General features: G+C 33.8%; 1 long non-coding RNA gene across 3 annotated transcripts; it reads left to right on the top strand.

The window, feature by feature from the left end:
* Positions 1–9,370: 9,370 nt before the first annotated feature.
* Positions 9,371–17,700, top strand: LOC104884013 (uncharacterized). Of its 3 annotated transcripts, XR_008967120.1 has the most exons (6): positions 9,371–9,679; positions 10,534–11,409; positions 11,502–11,584; positions 11,675–11,743; positions 16,640–16,688; positions 17,573–17,700. It is a non-coding gene; the product is annotated as an uncharacterized LOC104884013 (long non-coding RNA). The 3 variants fall into 3 exon arrangements; XR_008967119.1 differs by lacking the exon at positions 16,640–16,688; XR_008967121.1 differs by lacking the exons at positions 16,640–16,688; positions 17,573–17,700 and adding an exon at positions 13,643–16,630.
* The last annotated feature ends 133 nt before the right edge of the window (positions 17,701–17,833 follow it).

Below are 17,833 nucleotides of genomic sequence, written 5' to 3' on the forward strand. Positions count from 1 at the left end.
AAAGTAAACCCAAGCCACACGTTCCTCATCAAGCGGAAGAAAACAACCAGGAATCAGAGGTTTTGTAATATCTAAGACTAACCTGGCACGGAGAAATGGTTGTTGTGGCATACCTCGTCCTTCACTGTCAATAACGTCAACTAGACCAACATGGTTTGAGATTCTTACCGTCCATTCCGTATTAAGATACCCCCAAGGTAGGTCGTGGATGCGAACCCATATACGTGCCATATTAAAGTTAACGCTCGCAGGAATCTGGGTTTCTGAACTGGGGCAAAAGGTGATGACCTTACCATCGATAAAGGTTGTATTGAGAGTGAGCATAGCCTCGCGGTCTCGCAGATCCTCGCATTCAAAAACATAGTACGGCCCCGTACGATAAACACGGATGTGAGCTCTAGTTGTCCAATGATTATTGATTATATTGTGAACATAACTGGTACTTGGTGGTGAGTGGTCAAAAAACATACCGACAATAGCATGTGACCATCTGATGTTGGTGAGCATATTGGTAGGAGGATGATGGATGAGGATCCCCATGCGTTGTAATCTATATGGTTGGTTTGTGTGGTAAATGGTGTTTCGGGATCGAGGGTTATTTGTATGGGGATCTTGGTCGCTCATGGTGAAAGTAAAGGCTACAGGATTAAATTCTGGTAAAGTGATAAAAGGATGTGTAGTAAATAAATGAGATTTGGTATATATGGGTAGATGAATTAAGGTAAGGATTCCACAGATTTTTATGGAAGCGGTGGGAGATATGGTAAAAGATCAACAAGCCTAATTAGAAGACAACTGGCATTTTTTGCATGGTCCTGCCGGCTAAAAGATGGATCTTTGTTGTTCTAAAAAACTGCGCTGTAATGATGAAAGCGGCGAAATCTCTGAACGGGAAGAATGAATTCCTGGAGAGGGAGACTTTCCTAGGTTTAGGGTTTCTAGAGAGAGGCTAGCAATAATGTTGATACCCCATATAGTGTCGAACCAGATACTCCCGAATCCGCTACGCCATCCGACAATGTTAGCAAGGGAAAGGGAAAAGGCAAAAGAGGTGTTCGACAAATGCAAAGTCTCGAGAGCTTGGAAGAACAAATTCGTAATTCCTTGCAAGTGTTTGGGGATATGAACAAACAAGAATCTGCAATGAAAGAACTACGGATCCATGAAATAGAAACTCAACGTGGGATAGAGGAAAAGAGGATGGCCTTTGAAATGGAAAGGGAAATAAGAAAAAGAGAAAAACTACAACAAAAGGAGAAAGATTGCAAGTATATGATTTTAGACAAGCTACTAAGCAAATCATCACTAACACAACAGGAGGAGGACCTTAAGGCAAAATTGTATGCAAAATTATTTTAGAAGAGCTCTTAAAGTTCTTAATTTTCTAGTGTGATCATGTTTATTAGTCAAAAATCTAGTGTGATCTGACTAGGTTTGTCAATTAGTGTGCTTCACTATTGTATTAAAGTCATTGACTTTACTAGTGATATGTCTATGTGTATGTCAATTGAATGCATGCAACTAATTATTGTACGTACTTCACTATTGAATTAAAGTCATTCTGCAAATGTAGTTAAATAAAGTTTAATGGATTTGTAAGATGAAGAAGTAACTCCACATATCCCTACAAAATTTCCTTCGTGTATAACTACACAAGAACATTGATACACCTTATTTCCACTGCAATGTCCTACTCTTCAAGCTCAAAATCTATTTTAGAAAGTTCATCTGACTCGTCTAATACATACAACCAAAATGAATCCACCCATTTCTCTTATTCAAATTCACAAATTAGACCACAACTTACTGCTATGGTTGATAACAGATCACCTCATTACCCCAAGCTCAACTACTCCATATGCAAGCATTAAATATGTTAGCAAGAAAGCGTATAGAAAAACCAAGGCGTAAGAATAGAAAATATTGGGAGCGAGAACGTGAACAAGGTGCATTGGTTGTGGATGGACTACTTTGCTCCACCTGAAGAAAGAACATTCAGCGATGATCATTTCGATGCCGATTTCGAATAAGACGAGACTTATTCCTTCGTATCGTTCATGGGTTGCAAGCAAAAGACTCCTTTTTCAAGCAAAACCCCGACGCGACGGGTAGACTCAGAATGACCGCCTTGCAAAAATGTACTGCAGCAATACGGATCTTGGCATATGGTGCAGCATATGACCAGGTTGACGAGTACATGCGAATGGCAGCAAGCACTGTGAAAAGTTGCCTTACTCACTTTGTCAATGGTCTTATTGATGTGTTTGGCCCAATGTATTTAAGAGCTCCAAACCCATCAGACTTACGTCATCTACTACATGTAGCAGAAGAACGTGGTTTTCCTAGAATAATAGGAAGTATTGATTGTATGCATTGGGAATGGAAAAATTATCCTCAAGAATGGAAAGGGTAATTTACTGGAAGAGATGGAACATCAACAATTATTTTAGAGGTCGTAGCATCGTACAACCTTTGGATATGGCATGCATTCTTCGGTGTGCCTGGTTCTTGCAATGACTTGAACGTCCTTGACCGATCGCCTTTTATTCAATGATATTTTAGAAGGTCGGGCTCCCACGGTTGATTATGAGGTAAATGGTTGTCGGTATGACACATGCTACTATCTTACTAATGGAATTTACCCTCCATGGGCTGCTTTTGTTAAAGCCATTCGTATCCCACATGGTGCTAAAGAAAAGCTTTTCTCTAAACATCAAGAGAGTTATAGAAAAGATGTGGAACGTGTATTAGGAGTGTTACAAGCTCGTTTTGCAATTATTCGTGAACCGACTCTTATAATAAAACTTGAGTTTGTAAAAAAAGTAATGATGGCTTGTATCATATTGCACAATATGATATTCGAAGATGAGCGTGATCAATACCGGTTGTATCACGATCCATCTTAATCTGAGGCATCAACTAGTGAGGAACCATGGCACTACAACGCTGGACGACGAGCCGAAATGCAAGAGTATTTACAGGCAAGGTTTAGGATTCGTCATAAAGAAACTCATAATCAGCTTCAAGATGACTTGGTACAACATGTATGGAGAAAGTTTGGTGGAACAAATGAATAAGTATGAATATTAGCTTTTCATGTTGTATGAACGTATAAAAGTGTTGTATAATTTAAAAATTAGTTTTTCATGTTGTAGGTTAATTCTTCATTCCATGCCAAATTTATGAAATTAAATATTAGCATTCATAATTAATATTGTTATTCAAAAATTCTACATTGCATAAATTATGAAAAAGATTAATTTGTAATTATATTTAGTTTACATGAATAACTTTATTTATATAACTTTGATCATAATATGAAATGAGGTTCATTTATTGATACGGGGACCACAAAATAATGAAAAATTGAATGGAGAGCTCTTTAAAGAGTTTTATTGTTGTTGGGTGTTTTTAGACATTGCTCTTGAGTGTAGCTTGAAGAGAGAGAATAGGAGAGAGAGTGTGGAGAACTAGTTGGAGAGACACCAACCATTGTACATGCTTTGAGGAGAGGTTAGATGAGGAGTGATAAACTTTTATCAATTAGAGGGAAATTGTTCTCTATCAAGGACCTAAATGGAAAATATAAAAAGGTCCATGACATAACATTACAAAAAAAGACTGATGAAAAAGCAAAACCCTTTGCAGCAGAAGCAAAACCCATAGCAGCAGGACCTAGACAACAGTGAAAGTAAAATAACGTTAATAAAGTACATCACTTTGTATGGACTATATAAAGTACAATATTACATAAAACTGAATTGTCGGAGATATTTAAAACAAAATATCATAATGAAACCATAATTTTCCATGAAAAAACAGAAAGATGAAGGAATGTCTGTGAATGTTAGAGTTTAGTTCGAATACAAATGAACAGATATTTATTATGTAAAGTGTTCTTCATTATATCCATTAATGTGTCAAAAATATTCTACAATAAAATATAGTTAATATATAGATTAAATTGTCAATAATTGATATGTAGAAGGAAATGATTGTAATGAATGATGTTGAATCAAGCAGTAAGAAGCTAAGTGAAATAGGATTGAAATTCAAGGATGGTGATGCAAATGCTATGTTACTTTACTTTGATAGAATGACGGACAATAATCAATAATTCCTCCATAGGCATCGATTAGATGAAGAGGGTAGAATGAAGGATGTTAGATGCCAAAAGTCGGGCGGCTTATGATTATTTTGGTCACTTTGATGCTACTTACTTGACAAATGATTACGAACTTTCATTTGCAAACTTTTTAGGAGTTAACCATCATGGTCAAACCATATTATTAGGTCGTGCATTAGTATCACATGAGGATGTAGAAACCTATAGTTGGGTATTTAGCACTTGTTGAAGTGTATGGGAGGCAAACCGCCAAAATGTTTTCTCACCAATCAAGATGCGGCGATGCATAAGGCGTTAGATAACGTTATGCAAGGGACATGCCATCGGTGGTACTTATGGCACATACTTACGATGTTTAGTAAGAAGTTGGGGATGTATAAGAAGTACAAAGAATTCAAGGAAGAACTTCATTAAGCCATATACGATAGTATGTCCGAAGAAGAATTTGATATATCATGGTGTGATATTATTGAGAAGTATGGTCTTGGAGAAGATACGTGGCTTGAAGGTAATACATTATGAATCAATATATATATATATATATATATATATATATATATATATATATATAACAAGGTTCATTTTGCCTATGTGTCGTTTACCTATTCATTTGTCCACGTGTTAAGCCCATAATAATCCTCTACACACAGTGCCACGTGTATTGCAATGGTATAATCTTTCTGATGTGTCGACACAAAGATTCCTTTTTAGTCGTGTGCCTCAATGTTTACTCGGCTGAAATCAAGATTCAAATAAAAAACTTCCATAATTCAATTACAATCAACTAAATTTGTTAAGTTATAAAACATTGCTTGATTTATGAATGACGGTTTGAAATTGCCATTATAATTTCTATGAATTCAAACTTCGAATGTTATGGCAAAATTACAATCCAAAATTAAAAATTTGACAGTACCCTATTACATTTGTCACCTGTAATGCTATACATAGTCCACAAATGCACAAACAACTTCTAATGTTCCATGAATCCATTGAAAATTTTCGCCATTGCTCCATGCATTTGGAGCAAAGAAAGCATAAAAAGCAAATCCCAAGTGCTAAAAACACAGCAACAACTACAACCCGCAACGAAATTCAACCAACATTTAGGAGAGAGAAAAATTTCAACAAAAATTAACAGGAAAAATGAAGAGAGAGAATGACACTTGAAGTGGGTGGTATGAAAGTTGTCATATATGCTTTCTCATTTTCTCTCACTGCTCAACTCAACTCAACTCTTGGCTTACAAAAATGGATCAAAGATTAATACTTTAAGCAGAAAAATCAAGGTTTTAAAAACAAATTGACGATTTTTTTGAATAGAATTATCCGCTCTACTTTCCCCTGATTTTCTGCGAAGGATGGGTTTAGATCGGTGTTTCACAATACGAGAATTCGTAGAGAGAAAAGATCAAAATCCCCATCCCCCCCCCCCCTTTTGTTGGGTTTCGTATAGATGAGGATAATCGAATAACTGAGACCAGGCAAGAAGATCACTAATAAAGAGACAAAGGTTCGGTTGGTTTTAGTTTTACCCATTCTTTTAGTACTTTAATCAAGAAATGAAGCTAATAATGCTATATTATTACTTTATGCTAACAGTGTCATTAGCTACCAAATAAAAAATTACAATGGTGCATTTGAAACGCTAACAAAAAGAAAAGAAAGTCATTGTCTGCAATAGTTTCTCAATTCAAGGATTTTATTCAAGTTAGTAATAACATATACTTATACTTAAGTTAGACATTAGGAGATGATGAATAAGTTTTGTTTGTTGGGTGCTAGACAACAATTATTGCTAATTAGTGGCCATCAACCTCCAAGATGAAATTAGGATTCTTATTGTATATAATTATACATTGTTATTTGGAGGATCGGGTCAGGGTTGGTGCAGGTAGCGAGTTGGGGCATTAAGGGTCACTTACGTGCATAAAACAAAACTACGTGCATGAAACAAAGCGAGTGGGACTATACTTTTTTTCGTATGTAAAGAAATTGATATAGGCATTTAAATTGACTATAAGGAATAATGGCATAAAACTTACGTGCATTTAAAGGATCTATGAGACAAGTTTTACCGCTAAAAAATTAGTTAAAGTTAAATAATGACCCTAAGTAGTTCCATTTTTTTAGGGCCCGTTCTAAGAAAATAAGAACAATCCTACTACTAATTATAGATAATTCACAAGTCATAATCTTACGGCACAAGGGTCGTAAGCTAGTTTTAAATTATTCTCATTACAAGATTCTAAAATTTTTAATCACATGGCCATAATAAATATTTCAACCTAAAATTCCGAGATACACCTCATTCACGAGTATGTTAGAATGTAAATATAGAAGTTTGAAATTGGTCTACAATATAATTCTAAAAATCGAAAAGAATATGGAAAAGAACAGGTCATATGGTGATTAAGAAATAAAGGCAAATCAAGACAAAAACATGCCATATTTAAATTAATTTTTTCACTTGGAAATTTAGAGATAACCTCATTCATTGTGATGAAAATCATGCTATATAAAACTTTGAGATTGTTCTTTAATACAATTTGGATAATCATATCATACAAAAAATAAAAATTTGTAGTAAAATAGTTTAATAAGAGAAAGGTTGAGCGGACTGCAAAAGCAAGAGTGAAAGTTGTTGCATGATTGAATGCACAAGTTGCGCACATTGTGTTTTTATATGACCTCTGAATAAAACAATAGGAAACAAAAAGCTTCTTCATTCAACTATTTTTGTTTAAAAAAATATTTTTTTGGCTAAGCAAGTAATTATATTAATTAGAGCAAACAATTACAACCTAAAACCAACTAAGAGGAAGCAAAAAAAAAAAAAGAGTTGGTTGGTCACATGTTTTATCATCACATTAGCCACATCAACCACTGAACATATGGGTCATAAGTCGGTTTTAAAATTTATTTTTAATACACGATATGATTATGAAAACTTGAATCAATCAGCTACTATTCAAATCATGATTTTAGGTGAAACATCCTAAAATTTTAAATTTATAAACAAAGTATTTCCCCGTATTTTAATGTGTTTTTTTGTTTCATTTCTGTATTATAATTGTAAATATCAAGATTATAAGATTTTTAAAGTTTAAAAATGTTGTAACAAAAGATTTATATATATATTAAATATAATATTACATTTTGTATTCTTTTAATCTTAATAATGGATCTAATATTAGGATTCAATATATTTCGAATATACACAACTACATAATATACAAAACAATTGTTGCACATTATATACGGCTCCAAATCATTTCTACATAAAACCTCCCGTGCATTTTTGCACGGGTGTAAAACTAGTATTATAAATATTAATGCACGATAGTTGTTTGTCATGGTCTCATGGTATCTTCATTATTATGAAGCTAGTCAGCTACTGTGTAATACCCCGAATTTTCAGAAGTTATTTTATTATTTATTAAGGTTTAATATTATTTCCACTCAAAATTTATTTTATGATAATACGATTTTATTTGATAACTATGTTTATTAAAATAATGATTTCATTTAGTTTTGATTTATTTAACGAAGTTTAAAATAAATCATTTACTTGTTTTATTATTCATTTTACTATTTCTAATTTATTAAACTTTTTACATTTGTTATGGGTATCCTTATACAAATTGTCCATCCATGTTTGTACAAAGCCCAAATGACAAGTCCATACCCATATGCCTTTTAGCCCTCATTTGCTAAATCCCGCCCTAGATTTTCCTACTAACGCCCTGTATAAAATACATATACATGTATATATACTTTAACACTCACTATCCCACTCTCTTTCACTCTCCCTCACTCTTTATAACTCCTTCACTACATCTCTTTCATCAACAAGGATCTCCTATCAAAAACTCTGGCAATTTTTCCGGCGACAGTAAATCCGGCGACAATAACTCCGACAACTTTTCCGACTAATTTTCCGGCCACTTTATTGCATTATTAATATTAATGAAATTTTATAATTCTTTTAATACACAAAAATCGGAATATATTATAAAAAAAAAGTGTCCAAGCACCTAAATTAGGTGCCCGAACCTGTGGTCAGGCACCTAAATTAGGCGCCCAACCACAGGTACAGGCACCTAATTTAGGTGCCTGTACCTGTGGTGGGGCGCCTAATTTAGGTGCCTGACCACAGGTTCGGGCACCTAATTTAGGCGCCTGACCACAGGTTCGGGCACCTAATTTAGGTGCCCGACCACAGGTTCAGGCACCTAATTTAGGCGCCTGTATCTGTGGTCAGGCACCTAAATTAGGCGCCTGACCATAGGTTCGGGCACCTAATTTAGGTGCTTGGACACTTTTTTTTAAAAGTCAATATAGTACGATTTTGTGTATTATAAGAATTATAAAATTTAATTAATATTAATAATGTGGCCGGAAAAGTTGCCGGAGATATTGTCGTCGGAAAGTTAGCCGGAGTCTTGATGGGAAAGTTAGTCGGAGTAATAGCCGGAGTTATCTCCATCACTCCCTCACTACATCTCTTTCATCAACAAGGATCTCCCATCAAAAACTCCGACAATTTTTCCGGCGACAATAATTCCGACAACTTTTCCGACTAATTTTCCAGCCACATTATTGCATTATTAATATTAATGAAATATTATCATTCTTTTAATACACAAAATCGGACTCTATTGACTTAAAAAAAAAGTGTCCACGCACCTAAATTAGGTGCCCGAACCTGTGGTCAGGCGCTTAAATTAGGCGCCCAACCACAGGTACAAGCACCTAAAATTAGGTGCTTGTACCTGTGGTTGGGCGCCTAATTTAGGTGCCTGACCACAGGTTCTGGCACCTAATTTAGGTGCCTGTACCTGTGGTTGGGCGCCTAATTTAGGCGCCTGACCACAGGTTCGGGCACCTAATTTAGGTGCCTGGACACTTTTTTTTAAAAGTCAATATAGTCCGATTTTGTGTATTAAAAGAATTATAAAATTTAATTAATATTAATAATGCAATAATGTGGCCGGAAAAGTTGACGGTTTTATTTTGCAGGAGATATTGTCATCGGAAAGTTAGCCGGAAAATTGCCGGAGTTCTTGATGGGAAAGTTAGCCAGAATAATTGCCGGAGTTATTGTGGATGTAAGAGATGTAGGGAGGGAAATACAACCCATGTATACAAATACAAAAATACAGGGCGTTAACTGGAAATACTAGGGCGGCATTTAGCAAGACCCAAAAGAAAACAAAATGAAAACAAAACAAAAAGAGGAAAGATGAAAACTGATCTTCATCTTCATCCTCCCTCCTTCTCCTTCTCCTTCGACTGATTCAAGGCACAACAACCAAGAAAAAAATGCAACACCTTCCTCCATCTCCTCTCTTCTTCTTCGTCCAATTCATACACACAAACCAAGGTTTTGCAACCCAGAAATCTCACCTTTGTCAGCAATAATTGAATTAGGGGCAAAGTTTTTTTTCAAAAGCAAAACTCACACATCCACCATTGAATTTATGACCGAAAATCTCCCCTATAAATACTGAGCTTTACTTATCAAATTACTCATGCAAACAATCTCAAAAGGTTTGCTTCAATTCATTTCTCTTCTTCCTAAATTTTGATTTTCGTTTTTAAAATTAAAAATTTGGAAATTTCAATCCACCATTTTCAACTCCTCTGTTTTCTTTCTCCACCGGAAATCAGCACCCTTCGACCATCAAATTCAACCGCGCCAAACCACCGCTTCGCTGCCCACCAAGAAAAACGCCAGCCAAACACCAGCCTTCACCCTTGCGATTTCCCTTCGCGGCCCCTCTGCCGCGTCGCGACCTTCGCCTAGCCTCCCTCACTCACCACCTGACCCCGACCCCTTTTGCGGCGCCTGAGCTTCGCGGGCGAACCACCGAAACACCAACACCACCTTTCTTCTTCGCCGCTCCCCTACTTCCCCTCCCCTTCTTTCATGCCTCCTCATTTGTTTCTCAGTTTGAGAAACTGAGTTCTTTTTTTTTTAAACCTCTTTTTCCTTTTTCCTTTTTCCTTTTAGTTTACTTGTGTTTAAGGAAGTTTTATAAGCTTACTTTTATTCTTTTAAAACTAAAAACTCATACTTTCTTAAACTAGCCTACTCAATTAAGTTGGTCTTTTTAGTTAAGTTAGTTTTGATAAACTTGATAAATGTTTCTTAAATAAAATAAGAAGTAAAAAAAAGTTAGTTTTTCATGTTTAAAATAGTTGTTAAAGTAATGAAAGTTAAGTTGAAATAATTTTGTGAGTACTTAAAATAATTTCATAAATGATTTACTTTGATTTATAAACTCTCTTAAAAGTCATTAAGAATTTCTTTAAGTTATTTGGATTATTTAAATCGTGTATTTTATATACATAAAAAGGGGTTATTTAGGAACTAACTTAGATCTCTTTAACATCTATTGTAGACTCCGATTTCGTAGACGAGGAATACCAGGAGTGCTAATACGTTCGTGAACTTAACTTTTGGGCACGCGTCACGAGGTAATCTCCGATGTCCATCTAAATATAGATCCCGTTAGCGTAAAACGAATTGATTACGTTATTATGTTCTTATAAAATTTATAAGTATGGACTATAATTGTGGATTATCTACTTAATGCGGATTATGAATACGAATGACAAAATGGACAACGATTATGGATTTCGATTATGAATCATGACCTTAGACGATATACAATACGACGAAGATGTTTATTATAACGTTATTAAAACCGGTTAATATCATTTAATAATGTTATGATTATTAATAGTATATTAATATGATTATTATATTATGATCATCATTATTATATTATGATTATTATTGTTATTATTATTACTTTATATCATTATGATTATCATGAATATTATTATTGTTATTAATATTGAGACTTTATGAAAGTTGGAATTGGTAAGAACTTGTGATAATGAAATGATTATGAATCTGAAGTGATAAACGAACTCAAGTGATAGTCGTGAATATGAAATGAGTTATTGAAATTGCTATGAATGGATTGAAATTATGATGGATTGAATATGTTAACACTAGATTGAACAAAATGATGTAAATGTGTACGTGATTTATGTGATGACGTAAATTAAAAGATGTTAATCACGTAAAGTGAAATATCGGAGGAAAATGATGAACAGGTTGCCCTGTATGAGTGGTTCAGTGGCCCCTAAAAAAACCCTTCAAACCTTGTTCACACCAAAGTCATCACAAAAATTTCATCACAAAATTCCAAAGAAAAGTTGCTGCCCAGAACAGAAGCTCTCACCCCTCCTTCCTCGCCAGACTTGAGGTAATGCAGGGGTCTGGATTCCTCTTCGTTTTCTTCAATTTTTCTTTCTATAATTTTGCATGCAAAGCCTAATTCTTATTCTATATATATAGGTGCATACTAGGAAGGAAAAAATTCAAGCTTCAAGTGCCAAAAAGTTCAAGAAGCAAGACCATTTTCTTCAATCAAGGAAACAGTAAGTGTATTGAATGTTTTGGGTCAATTAAGGTACTTCATATAGGTAATTTCTTATGAAATTTTGTGGGAATATTACCTTGTGTTTTAGGAGAATAAAGAAGTAAGAATCACACCTTGAGAAGAAGGAGAAGTCGAGTTACTGCCTTTGGAAGTGAAGGTACACAAAAATCATTCTCTTTTGGAGCACTATTTAAGTGTAAATCTTGGGAAATTATTAAGAACGATTTTAAGGATGAATTTCTTTGGTTTGGGTTATTATTAGATACTGTATATTAGTATAAAATAATAATATTCATTGCATGTTCATAAACCAAGTGAAATTTGTGTTCTTTTTTTATGCTAGAAACTAGTCACATGTTTACCCGATTTTATTCATGAGATTTTGTGTGTGTTGGTATTTGGAGTTTTTTGGAATGATGTTGGTTGATGGAGCAGTAGATTAATTAATGATTAAGAGGTTGGATGTATAGGTATTCATGGTTAAAAAAACATTCTTGTTTTGGTAATTGATTTTTACATTAAAAGGGCGACTAAACCACCTTGTTTTCATGTTCCTTATAAGGATATGTTAAGCAAATGATAAGTGAAAGTTTTGAGAAATTATTACAAAAAAACTCATATCATTAAGTTACTGTATTTGAGTAGTAAACCTTTTTTGAATTGCTTCTTTATTCAATAACACACCAAAGAAGGAGGAAATACACTTAGAAATCGCATTTTTAGAGACAAACTATGTTTAAATTTTCTATGATGTTTTGAAGAATGGATTTCTTTACATTAGTTGAAAATTTCAGTAGGTTAAAGGTTTAAGAACTCATATTATCAAAGGTTAGTTTCAAAGTTATGATTTATGCTACTTAAATCTTCGTTCAGGAAATCTAAAAATCTCCTTTGATAATAATTAACTAGAATAAAAATACATTATTTGTTATCACCAAAATAGTGAATACAACGAAGTGTAAATGGCAAGTTTAGCTTCATTTGTCACTTGTAAGTTGTAACAACATAACAAGTGTTATACTATCACTTGTAACAAGTGTTATACCATAAATAAATTTAAAACTAATATGTTATTTTAGAAAATAACGATTACACTTTTTACTAACAAGGTGCAGCGTAAAAATCTAACACTACTATAATACCTTAAACAATAACGATTACATTGCTCGAATTCCCTAAATAATATATTACTAGCAAAAAGTTGACTTAATAACTGACATATACATTAGTGACTAAAATATATATTAATATTTTTAGTTATATAGTTAGCAAAGGAAAAGGGAGATCACAATGTTTACTATGTACGACTTTGGGCATACAATGTTTACTTCGTGCGACTTTGGGCATAAATAACAGCTCTTTAGCGTCACCTACACGCACATTTGGATTAAGTAGCTTAGTGTCGATCCATATTTGAATTTTGTTCGAAGGGTAACCACCTCTAGTTGCCCAATCATCCATGAAGTCCCTAACGAATGAGTCTTCCCTAACTCTATATTGCTTTACATAGGGGTTGGTAAGTAAGTCTTATATTGTGAAAACCCTCCATTCCGAAAAAAGCCTCGTTAACTGAATTCACGGCTACACCAAATTTCTCTCCACCCTGTATAATATGCAAGAACATTATTTGCAAAATTATATGCATTATTATACAAAATTAAACGTTTGTAATGAATATTACTATATGTAAGTAAGAAAGTACGTAATTCAAGATTATATGAATCATTACTAAGTTACTAAGTTACTACCTAATACATGATTAAATTTCAAGTTATACCTTGAGATAGGCAAGAACGACATCGTTGCCCCTGAACCCGACGGTTGTTGGGGTGTCATTGGGGCTGAGGTAAGTCCTGCTGTACTCCAGCCATATGTCACTTGCATCAACATATGCCCTCCTTGCATAATCCACATATATGTAGCTGAACTTCTTGGTCACACACATGTCATATGTTGCCCCAAGATCATCAACACGTCCTCCTTTCACTGTAAGTTGACATGTAATTGTATCCGCCCTTCCCTCAATGATAGTACTTTTACTCTACTCACTTTCTAGGCTTCCATTAGAAGATACTTCATTGCTTCCACCAGAGTAAACTGACATTGACGCTGAAGAAGAAGGTGCGGCCATAAAAACAGTTTTATGTGCATAAAATTATTTATTGTAACAAAATATATATTACAACCTTTTGGGCTTATGTTACTCTTAAATGAGAATGGGAACATTTCATTAAATGTGTACCAACCTTTTACTTTTATGCCATAAATAAATGAGGCTTTCAAAAAATTAAATTAGAATTTAATGCAAACTTAAATTATAATCATTAAATTATGATGCAAATTCAGGCGAAGTAATTTATCGGTTACAGCACAAATTCAGGCGAAGTACATTCCAAAAAAGATGCAAAGCAGACCAACAATGGCAAACGATTTCAATGTTTCTTTAGGCCCATTCAAAGTGTTCTTACCTCACAAATCTTCGATAGAAATCTTCAGATCCCGAACCTCCTCCTTGAAACTGTCCCTGTCGGCTTTCAGCTTGGTTATTTTCTTAGTCAGTTTGCATTTATCCTCCTCCATCTCCAGCATCACCCTCTCCCACTGGTCGTTCATCGTGTTCGAATCGCCGATATCGCTTTCCCACCGGAAAAACCCGCAGTCCTTTACTGGCCACAATGTGGAAACAATAATATAAGAACTTAACTTAAACCCCTTTCCTTGATCTGCGAATCCTAAGTGAGCACACCCCCGTGTAAATTATGAAATTCATGATTTATCCATATTAAATTATAATTATTATTTTAATATTTCATTTATTACTTAGTATACTATATATATATATATATATATATTATTTTTGGAAATCTAAATTTCAAAAATAAAAATAATATTAATAATAATAAAAAATTGTGTTTTGAAGCAAACATCTTGCGGAGAAATTCGTCAGTTTTATGAAGCAAATCTGTCAAATTAATTGCTCAATCAATTATGTTGAACCCTAATTTTGATGATGACAAAGGAACAAAGATGCAAATTAAGTACTAGACTAACAAGTTGTTTAAGTGAGTGAATTTCAAGGTATCATTAAAAGGAACAAAAAGAATACTAAGTCAAGGAAGAAATCAAGTTTGGATTTTGAAGACTAAGTGAAGATGTTTCTCTATTTGGTACTGAAGCTGCATTGGAGAAAGAAGACTAACGCGAGGCTTTTTGTTTCTAGTTCCATTGTAAAGGAACGAGTAAAGATGGTAAGGAACTATGGCAGTTTAGAATGAGAATGATCGTTTGTTCCTTTGTAAGGAAGAGACGAATTGGCGCTAAACTTATAAGTTAAAGGAACTAACAATTAAAAGGAACGAGACTTAGGTTGAAGCATTACAACGGTACATTTATGGCAGTTGAGCAAATTATGCCTAGAATCTAGGTAACCGTTTTATTTAAGGAAAAATTTGATTTTATGGAAAATCTTTTTAAGGAAAAGATTTTATTTTTCCAAAGATAATAAAAATATTTTTCGATTTTTACGAAAATAATTTAAAGATAATATTTTTATTAAAAGGATTTTATTTCGGGTTTAATAACTAATATGTTTTTATTTAGACCAGATTTTCGAGTAATGCTTAAAATGGTTGCTAAAATTAAGGAGCAGGAACTAAAAACACTCCCACGTTTAACAGTGATCATGGGGATCATGGGATGTTTAAGGAACGTATTCCTCAAGTAAGGAACATCATGGGATAATGGTTTTTCACAAATACATGTTTTAGTCCCACGTTCTAAATTTCTACCACTATAAATACTAATGTCTAATTAAGTTCCAAAGTGTGTTTGACCTAGTGATTTAGTGAGTTTAACTAATTAAAGTGTCGGTGCCTTCATTCTCTCATAAAAGCCATTTGTTCTTTGTCCTCTTACTCTAATTCCACTAATCTTATTCGATCAATTGTATTTTGGTTTTTGGGGTAAGGGGGCTTTGAGTGAAGTTCTGTAAGAGAGAAGCTTTGAGTGAAGCAAGAAAAAGTGAGAAAACTTCGAGTGAAGTTGAGAGGAACAATTGTTAAGGGAACAGTGGTTCAGGAGCTTAAGTTTAGGAACTCAAGGTGTGACTCGTGAGTGGAATTAGGTTGTAACAAAGTTGTTTGGCCTAATTAGTGAAAGAGTTGAGTTTAAAATCCCTAGTGGTCGAGGTTGTTTCTTCTTGTTGGGCCCAAGAAGTTTTTCCTCGTAAAAATCCCTTGTGCTCCTTTAGCTTGTTTGTTTGTTTAAGTTTGGAATTCCGCAAAAAGTTACGTTTATTTCTACACATACAATTCACCCCCCTCTTGTAGTGTTCCTAGTGAAATAACAAATTACCACCCCCAAAATCTTCTCAATCAAATTTAAACTTTCCCCCTTTGTTTCAATCAGATTCTCCTTCCTTCTTGAATTGTTCCTCTCTCCCTCTACTAGGACTATAAATACCAGACTTCTACACCTCTTTCTAGCACCATTTTCGTTTCAAAATTCAGTAGGTAAGAAACCATCTCACATCACCATATTTTTGAGGAGAAAATAAAATATAAAAGAGAGTTAGTGGCGTCGTACCGCCGCTGCTACCGCTAGTACATCAGACTGACCTACTGATCCTGTCCTGTTTCTTCTTCTTTACCTTCTTTCTTTTTTCTCTCTCCTCTGATCTTTGTTTTTGATTCTTCAAAAGAAAACTGGTTCTGTAGAACCATAAAGGTCTTCTTTTTTTTCTTCTTTGCAACTTTAATTGTTTTACTTGTTTTACTTTTTGATTTTTAAAGCCCTTCCACGTATCTCATGGTTTCAAGACAACAATGTGTTGTCATTTTATTTTTTTTATTTTTGTTTTTTTTCCCTCTTAATTTTTTTCGTCACTAGTTTTTTTTTCCCTCTGTTTTTAAGCAATTAACTTTGTGTAACTTTTGGCACTTCAAATATTTTAATAAAAATTTTATAATATCTTTTACCTTCAACTTAACAACCTAGTATCCATAGGTGACTAAATTAGTTCATTTACTTACTATTGTTGACGGAGATTTTGTAGAAGGAGCTTTCTAGGGGTGACTTTATTATTCGTATTTGCGCTACTTGAGGTAATTTCGATGCTCATCGTACTCTATTCTCTGTTGTAAAGCGATTATCTATGTGATTGTATGATTATGTGGTTATGTATGTAACAAATAATTTATGGACTAATGTTATAAATTTATGAGTTTAATTACTATTATAAGAATATGATTCTCATAATACTATGAAACTGGAGTATGTTATTATAATTTTGATAATAGTATAAATCTGTTATAATTATGTGATTTCTTTGGAACAAAAATTACTAAAGTATTAGTATGTGAATATTCTTGTAGAGAACATATTTGACTAGAGTATGTTCTATGTTAAAAGAACTTGTGGAATTGTATGGTTATCAACTTGAGAAGTTGTGTTTATTATGACCTTTTAACAAATACTAAGGAGGGTAATGAAGCCCGAATGAGTATTGAACAGGTTATCCTATATGATGGTATAACTATCTATAGGTTGTTTATTATATGCGATATGAAACAGTTGTCTTCCTTCTGTTTGTTGTGATCCAAGTAGAAGGGGTGTGCACACTAGAGACTCTATGATATTGGTCATGGTTATATTGGGGTGACGACCTCTTGTTGAAGTAGGCAGATAATAGGGATTAGTCCCGGCCGATCGGCGTTCACATTTCCCTCTCTTAATTTAAAATTGTTGTTTTTAATTGCGTGATTAAATGTTATGATTATGTGACTTGTGTTTGGAGTTAGTAATACAAACGTTTGAAAACCTAAACATTACTATTGAAATTGTTGGATCACTTTATTTATTTACTTTTTTTTCTAAAATCAATATTTATTTTTAAAATTATTAATTTTATGGGATGGAATCGAATCACTGAGTTTTTCTGATTTTTGGGAGTTGTCTCTCTTGTTGTCCTCTTTCTATTACTTTGCAGGTTGGACTTGGTGATAGAATCTCGTGTGAGGAGGCTTAGATAGTTCACTTAGACGACCTTTTTTAGTTATTCTATCTTGGATTTATTTATTTTAGTTTTCATCTAAACATTGGTTGTAATAGTATTTTTATTTTAAAATAGTTGGTTTAATTTAATTTTTTTTTTTGTTAGCCTTTCGTTTACTGTTCGAGAGTGATGGGCACTAATATCCTCCAAGTTTGAATAAATGATTTTCTTGAAAACTATATTTATTTCTTATTA

The sequence above is a fragment of the Beta vulgaris genome, chromosome 7 (assembly GCF_026745355.1).
Source record: "Beta vulgaris subsp. vulgaris cultivar EL10 chromosome 7, EL10.2, whole genome shotgun sequence".
NCBI lineage: Eukaryota > Viridiplantae > Streptophyta > Magnoliopsida > Caryophyllales > Amaranthaceae > Beta > Beta vulgaris.